A 12,933-nucleotide genomic window follows, 5' to 3' on the forward strand; every position below is an offset into this window, starting at 1 on the left:
GAAAAATTTAAATTCACGAACATTCCGTCTCTCTCAACTGTCACTTTCACACTCACACACACATGCAGGCCCTTAGAAGCCTTTCTCTCAGACCCAGACACTCATTTTCTTCCACTTTTATTTCTGCGCGCTACTCCTCCCGCATTTGTCCTAGACCCATGAATGAGGTGTCAAATCGACCGGCTCATTGAGGAGAGGTGTGCTATGACTTTTATAAGCGATCGGACCAACGATGTTCACACAGCGGACGAAAAAGCGGCCAAAAAAGTCCCATTGACTTTCAATGGCGGAATCTTCAGAAATTTGAATTTCAACTGTCACTTTCTCACACACACTCACACACGCAGGCTCTTAGAACCCTTTCTCTCACTCACTCACTATTGATCACAGTGTCATAGAGACAAGGAGGCGGGCTCATTTTACTCAGGCAACCAATCAGTGTCTCAGGATCAATGTGAAGCTATCAAGCCACGCCCTAGCAACCATATAGAGCACCATAGCAACAAGCTCCTTAGACTTCCATTGAAAAATATCAAAGGAATATCTTTGGATAGAAGTGTCATAGAAACTTGAGGGTGGGCTCATTTGACTCGGTGCAGCAACCAGCCAATCACGAATCACCTTCAAACCTTCATAAACACGCCCTAGCAACCATTTAGAGCACCTTAGCAACCCAAAGCATAAAGGGATATCTTCAAATCTGAATATCGTAGAGGCATGGGGGTTGGTTTATATCATTCAAACTGGCAAGCAGCCTTTGGTTTATCATTACTGGCAGCTGCCAAGCCACTCCCTAGCAACCAAACAGAGTACCCTAGCAACCGTTTAGCAAGATCTATATCTCTGCATCAGAACATCGTAAAGACATGGGGGTTGGTTTATATTGTCAAGCAGCCTTTGGAGTATCATCATTGGCAGCTGCCAAGCCACTCCCTAGCAACCAAACAGAGTACCCTAGCAACCGTTTAGCAAGATCTATATCTCTGCATCAGAGCATCATAGAGACATGGCGGTTGGCTCTTTTGACTCATGCTAGCAAACTGGACTTCCAACATGCTACACATGCTAGTAGTGAATAGCTACATGCTAATAGTGATTAGCTAAGTGCTAAAGTGGGCTAAGAACATGCTAAGAACTCTATAGCAACTTCATAGTAACTATCTGTGACAAGTACCAACCTTCTAGTAACAACATAGCAACCACCCAGGTTACCATAGCAACCGCCTAGCAACCACCGAGAACACCCTAGCAACCGCCTAGCAACACCGTAGTGACCACCCCAGGTACCTTAGCAACTGCCTAGCAACACCCTAGAAACCACCCAGGTTACCATAGCAACCGCCTAGCAACCACCCAGAACACCTTAGCAACCGCCTAGCAACACCTTAGCAACCACTCCAAGTACCTTAGAAACTGCCTAGCAACACCTTAGCAACCACCATGGTTACCATAGCAACCGCCTAGCAACCACCCAGAACACCCTAGCAACCACCTAGCAACACCTTAGCAACCACTCAAAGTACCTTAGCAACTGCCTAGCAACACCCTAGCAACCACCATGGATACCATAGCAACCACCTAGCAACCACCCAGAACACCCTAGCAACCGCCTAGCAACACCATAGTAACCACCCCAGGTACCTTAGCAACACCCTAGCAACCACCCAAGTACCTTAGCAACCGCCTAGCGACCACACAGAACACCCTAGCAACCGCCTAGCAACACCTTAGCAACCACCCCAAGTACCTTAGCAACCGACTAGCAACTGAGTGCCGATTTTGCCACTGCAAGCACCATTCACATTTTCTTCAGGAAATGTACATTCTAGTATTGTAATTACTATTCACCTGAACAAAACTTTGGCGCGTAACTCGTCCTGTACCGATTTGTCGTAGACCCACGAATGAGGTGTCAAATCGACCGGCTTATTGAGGAGAGGTGTGCTATGACTTTTCTAAGCGATCGGGTGTACGATGTTCGCACAGCGTACGAAAAAACGGCTGAAAAAAGTCCCATAGACTTAACATGGGGACCAAAATCTGTGAGATCATATCTTTGGATCAGAAGGTCGTAGAGACTTGGGGCTGGGCTCTTTTGACTCGCCCATCCAATGAGTAGTGACACAGCAGCTTCATAGCCACGCCCTAGCAACCAATTACAGCACCCTAGCAACCGGGTGCCGAATTTTGCCACTGCAAGCACCATTCACATTTTCTTCAGGAAATGTACATTCTAGTATTGTAATTACTATTCACCTGAACAAAACTTTGGCGTGTAACTCGTCCCGCACCGTTTGTCGTAGACCCACGAATGAGGTGTCAAATCGACCGGCTTATTGAGGAGAGGTGTGCTATGACTTTTCTAAGCGATCGGGTGTACGATGTTCGCACAGCGTACGAAAAAACGGCTGAAAAAACTCCCATAGACTTAACATGGGGGCCAAATCTGTGAGATCATATCTTTGGTTTAGAAGGTCATAGAGACTTGGGGCTGGGCTCTTTTTGACTCGGCCTATCAAGCAGCCAATAACTATTGACTTCATAGCCACGCCCTAGCAACCAATTACAGCACCCTAGCAACCAGGTGCCGAATTTTGCCACTGCAAGCACCATTCACATTTTCTTCAGGAAATGTACATTCTAGTTAATGGTGCTTGCCAAAGGCAAAGCTCCATTCTTAATCTTCTGCATACTTATTATTAATGGTGCTTGCCAAAGGCAAAGCTCCATTCTTAATCTTCTGCATACTTATTATTATTCTTCTTCTTCTGGACACTTTCGTCTGCGCGTAACTCGTCCCGCAGTTTTTGTCATAGACCCACGAATGAGGTGTCAAATCGACCGGCCTATTGAGGAGTGGTGTGCTATGACTTTTATAAGCGATCGGGTGTACGATGTTCGTCCGGCGGGCGAAAAATCGGGCGAAAAATCCCATAGACTTAACATTGCGACGAACTTTGACGAGTCATAGCTCCTAACGAGAATTTCGTAGAATCATGTGAGTTACCACGTTTGAAGAGGCTGACAGGCTCTCTCAGACCATACCTCAAAATGGGGTGTAAGTTGTACCCCTGGGGCGCAAGAGCTGCCCAAATTTGCCCCATAGACATACTATGGTGAAGCCGTGCCCATGAACCAGGAAGTACTGTGTTTTTCCTACTATGGGAAATTACATAGGGATTTTGTATTTAACATAACTCTGGATCACAATGACATAGAGACAAGGGGGTGGGCTCATTTCACTCAGGTGACCAATCAGTCTCCCAGGATCATTGTGAAGCTATCAAGCCACGCCCTAGCAACCATATAGAGCACCATAGCAACAAGTTCCATAGACTTCCATTGAAAAAGATCAAAGGAATATCTTTGGATAGAAGTGTCATAGAAACATGAGGGTGGGCTCATTTGTCTCGGGGCAGCAAACGGCCAATCACGAATCACCTTCAAGACCTCCTAGCCACGCCCTAGCAACCATTAAGAGCACCCTAGCAACCCAAAGAATAGAGGGATATCTTCAAATCTGAATATCATAGAGGCATGGGGGTTGGTTTATATCATTCATACTGGCAAGCAGCCTTTGGTTTATCATTACTGGCAGCTGCCAAGCCACTCCCTAGCAACCAAACAGAGTACCCTAGCAACCGTTTAGCAAGATCTATATCTCTGCATCAGAACATCGTAAAGACATGGGGGTTGGTTTATATTGTCAAGCAGCCTTTGGAGTATCATCATTGGTAGCTGCCAGGCCACTCCCTAGCAACCAACCAGATTACCCTAGCAACCGTTTTTCAAGATCCATATCTCTGCATCAGAACATCATAAAGACATGGGGGTTGGTTTATATTGTCAAGCAGCCTTTGGAGTATCATCATTGGCAACTGTCAAGCCACTCCCTAGCAACCAAACAGAGTACCCTAGCAACCATTTAGCGATGCCTATATCTCTGCATCAGAACATCGTAGACACATGGGGGTTGGCTTTTTTGACTCATGCTAGCAAACTGTACTTGCAACATGCTACACATGCTAGCAGTTAATAGCTACATGCTAATAGTGATTAGCTAAGTGCTAAAGTGGGCTGAGAACATGCTAAGAACTCTATAGAAACTCCATAGTAACTATCTGTGCCAACTACCAACCACCTAGTAACACCATAGCAACCACCCAGGTTACCATAGCAACCGCCTGCAACCAGAACACCCTAGCAACCGCCTAGCAACACCATAGTGACCACTCCAGGTACCTTAACAACTGCCTAGCAACACCTTAGCAACCACCCAGGTTACCATAGCAACCGCCTAGCAACCACCTAGAACACCCTAGCAACCGCCTAGCAACACCTTAGCAACCACCCAAAGTACCTTAGCAACTGCCTAGCAACACCCTAGCAACCACCCTGGTTACCATAGCAACCGCCTAGCAACAGCCTAGCAACCACCCAGAACACCCTAGCAACCGCCTAGCAACACCTTAGCAACCACCCCAAGTACCTTAGCAACTACCTAGCAACACCCTAGCAACCACTTGGGTTACCATAGCAACCGCCTAGCAACCACCCAGAACACCCTAGCAACCGCCTAGCAACACCGTAGTGACCACCCCAGGTACCTTAGCAACTGCCTAGCAACACCCTAGCAACCACCCAGGTTACCATAGCAACCGCCTAGCAACCACCCAGAACACCCTAGCAACCGCCTAGCAACACCATAGTGACCACCCCAGGTACCTTAGCAACTGCCTAGCAACACCCTAGCAACCACCCTGGTTACCATAGCAACCGCCTAGCAACCACCCAGAACACACTAGCAACCACCCCAAGTACCTTAGCAACCGCCTAGCAACCGAGTGGTGAATTTTGCCACTGCAAGCACCATTCACATTTTCTTCAGGAAATGTACATTCTAGTTAATGGTGCTTGCCAAAGGCAAAGCTCCATTCTTATTATTGCTCATACTTATTATTCTTCTTCTTCTTCTTCTGGACAAAATTTCTGCACGCTACTCCTCCCGCAGTTTTTGTCTTAGACCCATGAATGAGGTGTCAAATCGACCGGCTCATTGAGGAGAGGTGTGCTATGACTTTTATAAGCGATCGGACCAACGATGTTCGCACAGCGGACGAAAAAGCGGCCAAAAAAGTCCCATTGACTTACATTGAAAAATTCAAATTCACGAACATTCCGTCTCTCTCAACTGTCACTTTCTCACACACACTCACACACGCAGGCCCTTAGAACCCTTTCTCTCTCAGACACAGACACTCATTTTCTTCCACTTTTATTTCTGCGCGCTGCTACTCCCGCAGCGTTTGTCCTAGACCCATGAATGAGGTGTCAAATCGACCGGCTCATTGAGGAGAGGTGTGCTATGACTTTTGTAAGCGATCGGACCAACGATGTTCGCACAGGGGGCGAAAAAGCGGCCAAAAAAGTCCCATTGACTTACATTGAAAAATTTAAATTCACGAACATTCCGTCTCTCTCAACTGTCACTTTCACACTCACACACACATGCAGGCCCTTAGAAGCCTTTCTCTCACACTCACACACACTCATTTGACTTCTGATCAAGCAGCCAATAGGTAATGACCTCAAATCTTCATCATAGCCACACCCTAGCAACCACTTAGAGCACACTAGCAACCACTCCATGGACTCAAAATGGAGGGTGTAAAAAAATTTAAATATTGAAAAAAAAATACCTTAAAAGTTGTTCAAAAGAAGTCCTTGGCAATCCTGATGATTTTTGACATAAAATTAAAATCGATAATTTTGACCAATACAATGTATTGTTGGCTATTTCTACAAATATACCCGTGTGACTTAAGACTGGTTTTGTGGTCCAGGTGTAAACAGGTGTATATGTTTGCTTCATTACTGATGATTGACAAGAATATTAATTTTTATACATATATGCATACTTTATATTAATAATAGAGATGTTAAACCAGGGCTTAATGCTTTGAAAAAATTAGGAGCGTGTTTAGAAACTTTATGGGTGCAATGAAAACTTGGCAAAATATGTGTCTTTCTTTAACTATTTCTTAATATATATATATATACACACTCACACACACTATAATAAACAGATCTTGCCATACTAGTAGGTGGTATTATTATAGTTTTCATTAATATTTTGAATTCAGTCTGCTTTCATTTTAATTTTAAAAGTTTTAGTAATTTTGTTGTTCTTGCCATTTTTATATTTTTTTTGTTATTTTTAAACGTCTGTTTAGTTCTTTATTAATTTTTATTTCAGTTTCCATTTAGTACATCAGGTTAATTAAACTAAATAACTGGTTATTTTCAACTACAAATAAATATAAGAAATGTACGTTTTATTCAGTTAACATTTATTTCAAGTAATGAAAAATGTTTTTTTCATGATTATAGATTTTGTTAGTCTTTCCTTCCTGTGATGGGGCATCCCAGACAGAAGCTAGAAGTTTACTTTAAATTAATTATACATTAAATTTAAATTAGATTAAATAAAGTTTGTGTAACTGGGGTGGAAATTGGACACATTGCGTGACTTTTACTCATATACAAGCCCGAAATGCACCGGGACACTTATTTTGAAATGTCTAAAGCTTTATTTTTTCAGACCGCTCATTCAAATTCAAATGAGGGAGATAAAATATGCATTCTACATTCATACAACATATTAAAATATAAACAATGTAATGTAAACATTGTCATAATTAATCAGCATTTAGTTCATATGCGATTGCTTGTCATAAATGTGTGCTTTTATCTGATTGTGATCTGCTCTGAAGCAGTCTGAAGAACGCACAACAGCGCCACGTTCAGGCTTTGAAACGTGAAGCACTCACATTTATTTTATTAAATCAAAGCTTAAATTAACATTATTGTTATGATTTGTATAGCATTATTATTAAGATTTATTATTCTAATTACGGATTTGCCTCATCACAAAATTCTCTTATAGCGAATGTGTGATTCTATTGGTTGTACAATAAAAGCTCGCTGCTGATTGGCTGTGAAATCATCAACCCCAGCTGTTGCCACTGATCATCGTCCCACTCTATTCTCTCGAGGTGAGTTAGACGGCTGTTGTTAAATATGCTGTATTATAAAGCCTTGTAGCCTAATGTGAAATGATGCTCCTTATGTAGGCAATATTATTCGTATTATAATGTGGTGTATAGTTTATATCGTTTTTGTTGACATTAAATGTACCTTTATATCTGAAGATCGTATGTGTTTGATACTTAATGTTTACAGCTAACGTTAGCCATACTTTCATCTTTGTGTGAAAACGTAACGTGATATTGTGTGTATTTGATTGATATTACGTTTGCCATTTGCATTTAGCATTACCCACTGCATGCTGAGGAGTGTTAATTTTGGCGCTCATTTTAAGCTAACGTTACAGCATCCACTGTGGTAGCTTATGAGATGATGTACAAGTTTGTATTTTACATGCATGCATATGGATGCATAAATATTACGATGAAAAGTGTCGATTGCTGCATTAAATCGATTTAGATTTAGATTTTAGGTTCATGTCAATCAACGACAGCGTTGACCAATCACACGCGTTTTCGCTGAGCTTAGGAACGGAATATCCAATCGAAGGCAGTTGATTAGTCATCGGTGAAGAAACCCGGTGAGAACTGAATGCGCGCTCACTGACAGAATTCTCTGTCATAAACAACAAAGTGCAGATATGATGTATGTAAGAAATTAATTTATGCGATGTAGACAGATTTATTGAATATAACGGGTGTTTTTGTCTGTTCTTGGGTACTATTTGAGAGAGAGCCTCGAAAACCCTTGATTTCGTGCCACGCAGTCATGTGGTTCATTTAGCACCAATCAGCGCTGTCAATCTTTGAATGGATATAGACCTAGGATACAACAAAATAATAACGCACAATGTGAATCATATCGCATTGATTACTACTTTGACGACATTTACAGTAGCATTTATTTTTATAATTAATATTACAATTGAATTAAAATTATTTTGACATTTATAGAGACAGTATTTTTAGAAAAGGTAATCTTAATGAAATAAGGAACAGCAGAGAGTACATTTCACTTTAGAGCAGGTTGTCTGTGAGATGTTTACAGTTGAAAAATGTTTTCAGTCTTTGCAATGAAAGTTAAAGTGAGAGTGGAGTTCTTGAGTTTATGACATTCTTGTTTCTCTGTTTCAGAATACTGTTTCACGAGCACTCTTTACTGCATTTTGAGGTAAGAGTTTAATTAGTAACATGGCCATAAATATAAAATGCTTTATATTTTGGCTTGTTGATAAGAAAATCGTTATAGTTTAAAAAAATGATCAGGATAATAAAAACTATGTTTTGTTAATACCACAAATAATTAAGTCTATAATATTCACCCATCACTTGTCCTATATAGTAAACCTGGATAGATGACATCACAGGTTTTAGGCTGCATATTTGACATAACTTGGATTCTTGAAAATAACACAGAGTATATCAAGAAAAATACATTCTTGAGACAAATTCCTAAAATGATAATCTACATATTTATTAAATATATAATTAATTAACATAGAAAGAAGTAATGCACAGTTGACTTGACTTCAGTAATTTTTCATTATGTTGTCATTGTTATTTTTTCAGACTGACAGAGCACAACCTGCATTCATCGCTGCACTTTTCTCCTTGGTCAGTATTAATGTGGTTTCTTAAGCTGTACTGTGTCATTTTCATCACATCACCATAATTGTAGTTCCTGTGACCTAATTTTTGTTTTTTGTTTTTTCTCTTTCTTTTTCAGGTTCCTTCTGTTTTGACTTTTGGCTTTTTCTACAGAGAGCAGTTCATTTGTTTGATTTTCTGTATTCTGTATTCTGCATTTAAAAAAAGTTTATTTTAATAGACAGTTTTTTTTTTTTATTATTGTTTTTTTTAGATTTTTTTTTTTATTTATTTTTATTTTTTTGGAATAATATTTGTAGATCTAATTTATAAATATTAATTAGTTCTTTTTCTGTTTTTTTTTAGTCTATATTCTCATACATAAGTTCATTTTACTTGTTCTTTTCTTGAAAAAAAAAAAAAAAAAAAAAAATTGTTTATTGCATTTTACAAGTTTACCCAGTGTCTCTTTCATTGTTGTTTAACAGTTTTTTCTTCTTGAGACTACTACAGGTTTTATCTTTTCAGGCTCAAGAGCTGTTACGCCAGGAGGACTTTCAAAGTATGTGCCTATTAAAGTGAAAATGTCATGTTAAAATGAATTTGACTAACAAATAACTGTATTTCGGTATGTCTATTGGTGGCACTACATTTGATGATTAAAAAGAAACCCATTGGGTTACTTTTAGGGGTGGGCGATATACCGGTAGACACGATTAACTGGTAGAAATGTGTCAACCGGTAGAGATTTTGGATTATCATCTCTATCGCTGTTACATCACGTTACATTGCTGTATGTTCATGAAAGCTCATAGTTTGCATGCGTTCTTAAGCACTGCTGTTTAAAAACAGGTCATTTTAATCTGTTGAAGCATAATTTGCAGCAAAAAAAACAAGTATACGCGCACTCTTTCACTGTCTGAGAGACGCACGACATGAAGTAGCTGCTCCTAGAGTGCGTGAGAACTGAAATGAGTGCTTTTTGCCTACTAATTGGGCTCGAACAGTTATATGCGCATACATATGTCAAAGTGACATGTACAGTCAAACCAAAATTTATTCAGACACCTTGAACATTTTATTCATTAATACAGTTTATTCACTATAGTTTAAAAAAAATGGTAATATGACACAATTTCAGATTTAACTTTTGTCAGAGTTTTTTTTTTTTTATTATGTCAGCTAACGCTTAAGCAAAACATGGTCAGGTCAAAGTCTCATTTTTTAAATTTTTTTTTTTTTATCAATTTTACTGATAGTCCACTGTATGAAGATTTTTTTGGGTATAATATGTCAGTTTCAGTGCTTCCCACAGGTTTGAAATAATCTTGCGGTGGTAGCGGGTGAAAAATCCTCCTATTACCCACGGCACAAAAATGGTCAACTACATGTGACAAACAAATAATCTGTGATTTTTAACAGTATTACAGCATTTAAATGGTTCTCCTTTTCCTATGTTCTCTTTGCTGTCATATAGTGTCTCTCTCAGTGAATGGGACACAGATTTTTACTAGTAAAATATATAATGAATAATATGTCAAATAATGTTCTTAGTCTTTTCATCCTATGGGGGAGATTACAATACTATGAATTAAATGTAAATGAAATACAATCTATTGTGTTACTAAAATACCAATATGCCCAAAAGAAAAAGAAAAAACTTAGTGTGTGACTTTTAATTATAAACAAGCCCGAAATACACCGGGACTCTTATTTTGAAATGTCGCAGGCTGATCCTTCAGATTCTTTCAACCATATAAAACATTTTATATAAAGGCCATAAAGTAGACATTGTAATAATTCATCAACTCGAGTTCAGTAGCATAAATCTGCACTTTTTTTCATTGATTGAGAATCACTTTGAAGCAGTCTGAAGCGCTCTTGCGTGAGTTTGTAGAACACAATAACAGAACAGAATATTAGCGGAAGTGAACAGCTCTGACGCACACATAACGAGCAGGTACGAAACGACTAGTTAATTGATCACGGATGGTTTCATTATCTTGGGAGGATACAAAAGTATAAGAGGATAAAAATAATAAAAGCAAAAATGTGTCTCCAAATATACTTTGGTTTGACTGTGTGTGTGTGTATATAATATATATATATATATATATATATATATATATATATATATATATATATATATATATATATATATATATATATAGACTGTATTTGCAAGTAAACAGAGTCATTTATGTCTTAACGTAAACAGTTGAGAAATAACTGAGAAATTGAGAGAGAACAATGCACGAGTATAATGGATCTGTGCAGCTGGTCTTAAAGTGACAGCATCCAAATTTACCTGCTCTCATATATTAATACTAATTAAACAACAAAAAGAGAGATAATCTCATTGCAATTATTGAGTTAGTCATTTATATTTGTCTATTGTCTAGATTTTCTTTTTTGTGTGTCTCATATCTTTTTATCTCTTTATATCGTTGAGGATGCCGCGGAAAGGAAAGAGATCTCAAGCTCAAAAAATCCGTTGGAGAAAGTTGACCTGGGAAGACCTGGAAGATGAACAGACCAGACTCTCCAGGATTAACAAGGTACTATTGATATCTGTCTTGGATTACACCTTAATGTTTGGGACTAGGACTGTCTTAATTCCTCAATTAAATTTGAGTGTTTGATTATTTAAAAAAAAAAAAAAAAAAAAAAGATTGATTGCAATTTACCCATGACAATTAACTGGCAATATACCAGTGTTCAAATATCATATCACAGCCCTAATAAAACTTAATTTACCAACAACTAAATTAAATTGGGGTGGGCAAAGTAAACCATACTGTTTTAATGTTTTAATAACAGCAAATGTTACTTGGCCTATGTATTTCCCATTTTAAATATATTACTAAATTAATGATCTAACTGCAAAGAAAATATTTTCTAGAACACATTGATCATTTGTATTTTGTGCATACTTGATGTGTACAAATGCCTTTTCTGTAGTCCCCCCACCTCAATTTTTATCTTAAAATTGTTAAGCTAAATACCTTTGTCCCAATCACTATGGAGTGCAATTTAACACAGATTCTATAACACTCATTTTAAACAGCAGCCTGATTCCATGGATGATTATTCACAGGTTGAACAGGCAAGCACCAGTGCTGATGTAGCTCAGTTTTCAGATAGTGTGTATGCAGAAGGTGGTGATAGTGCACCCAGGGTTTGGTCTGTGCGGGCATCTCATTGTCAGAATGATGTTAGGTATGATGAATTCTCGAGAAATCATCAATGCACATGTATAGCATTGACATTTTTGGCCAACCAGAGTGAAGGGATTCAGTTCAAAATGCCTGACCTGGATAGAGTTTTAGAGGAGGGTGATGCTTTGTATGTCGGGATTAAAATGCAGCTCATTGCTGAGGAAAGATTTGATCGGAACCATCTCACTATGGAGGAAGTACCGCTGAGTGTTTCAACATTTCACCAAACACTCAATGTGAGGAAGTCTGATGTGAGGATGGGATACCTGAGAGCCAGAGGGACCCCCGACATGGAAGGGTGGTGGATTCCCCTCGCTGAAAGACTGCAATGTCTCTCAACGGATGTAAGCCATGCACTGCTCACTGTTGCTCCAGAGTGTATTGCTGTTTTCAGAGACCGATGTGGAAGATATGGAATCTTTGATTCTCACTCGAGGACTGCCGAAGGGTTGCCTACTCCTGGAGGAACTGCTGTAATGTTAACTTTCACCCACCTCAGTGACATGACAGACAGACTTCTCAAGCTCTTCCGGAATTATTCTCCTGAGGCCCGCTATGAATTCATGCCTGTCTCTTTTGAAACAGAGCAACAGTCTGGCCAACTGCCTTCACCATCGGTTTGTGAACAGGTATCACAAGTTATTTCAACTCAACCAGAACCAGGAACAAATGCTGGAGCCAAAGTACATCTTGTTAGCTCAGGAGCTAAAAACCAGGAAAGGATAGGTAAAAGAAATAAGCACAGGAGAAGAAGAGAAATGCATAAAGCAACAGACATTATAAAACAACGTGGAGGACCTAAGGACACATCTGTAATGAGAAAACAGAAAAAAAGGGAACATGAGAGAAAGAGGTATGTCAGATGTTTGCAATACCAAACAAATAAAAAACAAGTCATTAAGGAAAAATACAACCAGGATTCATACTTCAGAAACAAAAAGAAAGACTATATGGCCAGACGGTACAAAATAGATGAGGTTGTTCAGAAAAAGAAAGAAAACATGATGAGGAGGTACAACACAGATACCCTTGTCCAGTCAAAGAAGAAAGAGTACATGGCTAGGAGGTACAACACAGATGCT

The 12,933-nt window shown here is 39.1% G+C and overlaps 1 long non-coding RNA gene across 1 annotated transcript; it reads left to right on the forward strand.

Moving 5' to 3' along the window:
- The first annotated feature begins 6,291 nt into the window (after nucleotides 1-6,291).
- On the forward strand, nucleotides 6,292-12,035 carry LOC125248772. The gene is made up of 5 exons (XR_007180376.1): nucleotides 6,292-8,217; nucleotides 8,616-8,660; nucleotides 8,773-9,195; nucleotides 11,086-11,191; nucleotides 11,731-12,035. It is a non-coding gene; the product is annotated as an uncharacterized LOC125248772 (long non-coding RNA).
- Nucleotides 12,036-12,933: the final 898 nt, after the last annotated feature.

This window comes from Megalobrama amblycephala, linkage group LG1 (genome assembly GCF_018812025.1).
Source record: "Megalobrama amblycephala isolate DHTTF-2021 linkage group LG1, ASM1881202v1, whole genome shotgun sequence".
Taxonomy (NCBI): Eukaryota; Metazoa; Chordata; class Actinopteri; order Cypriniformes; family Xenocyprididae; genus Megalobrama; species Megalobrama amblycephala.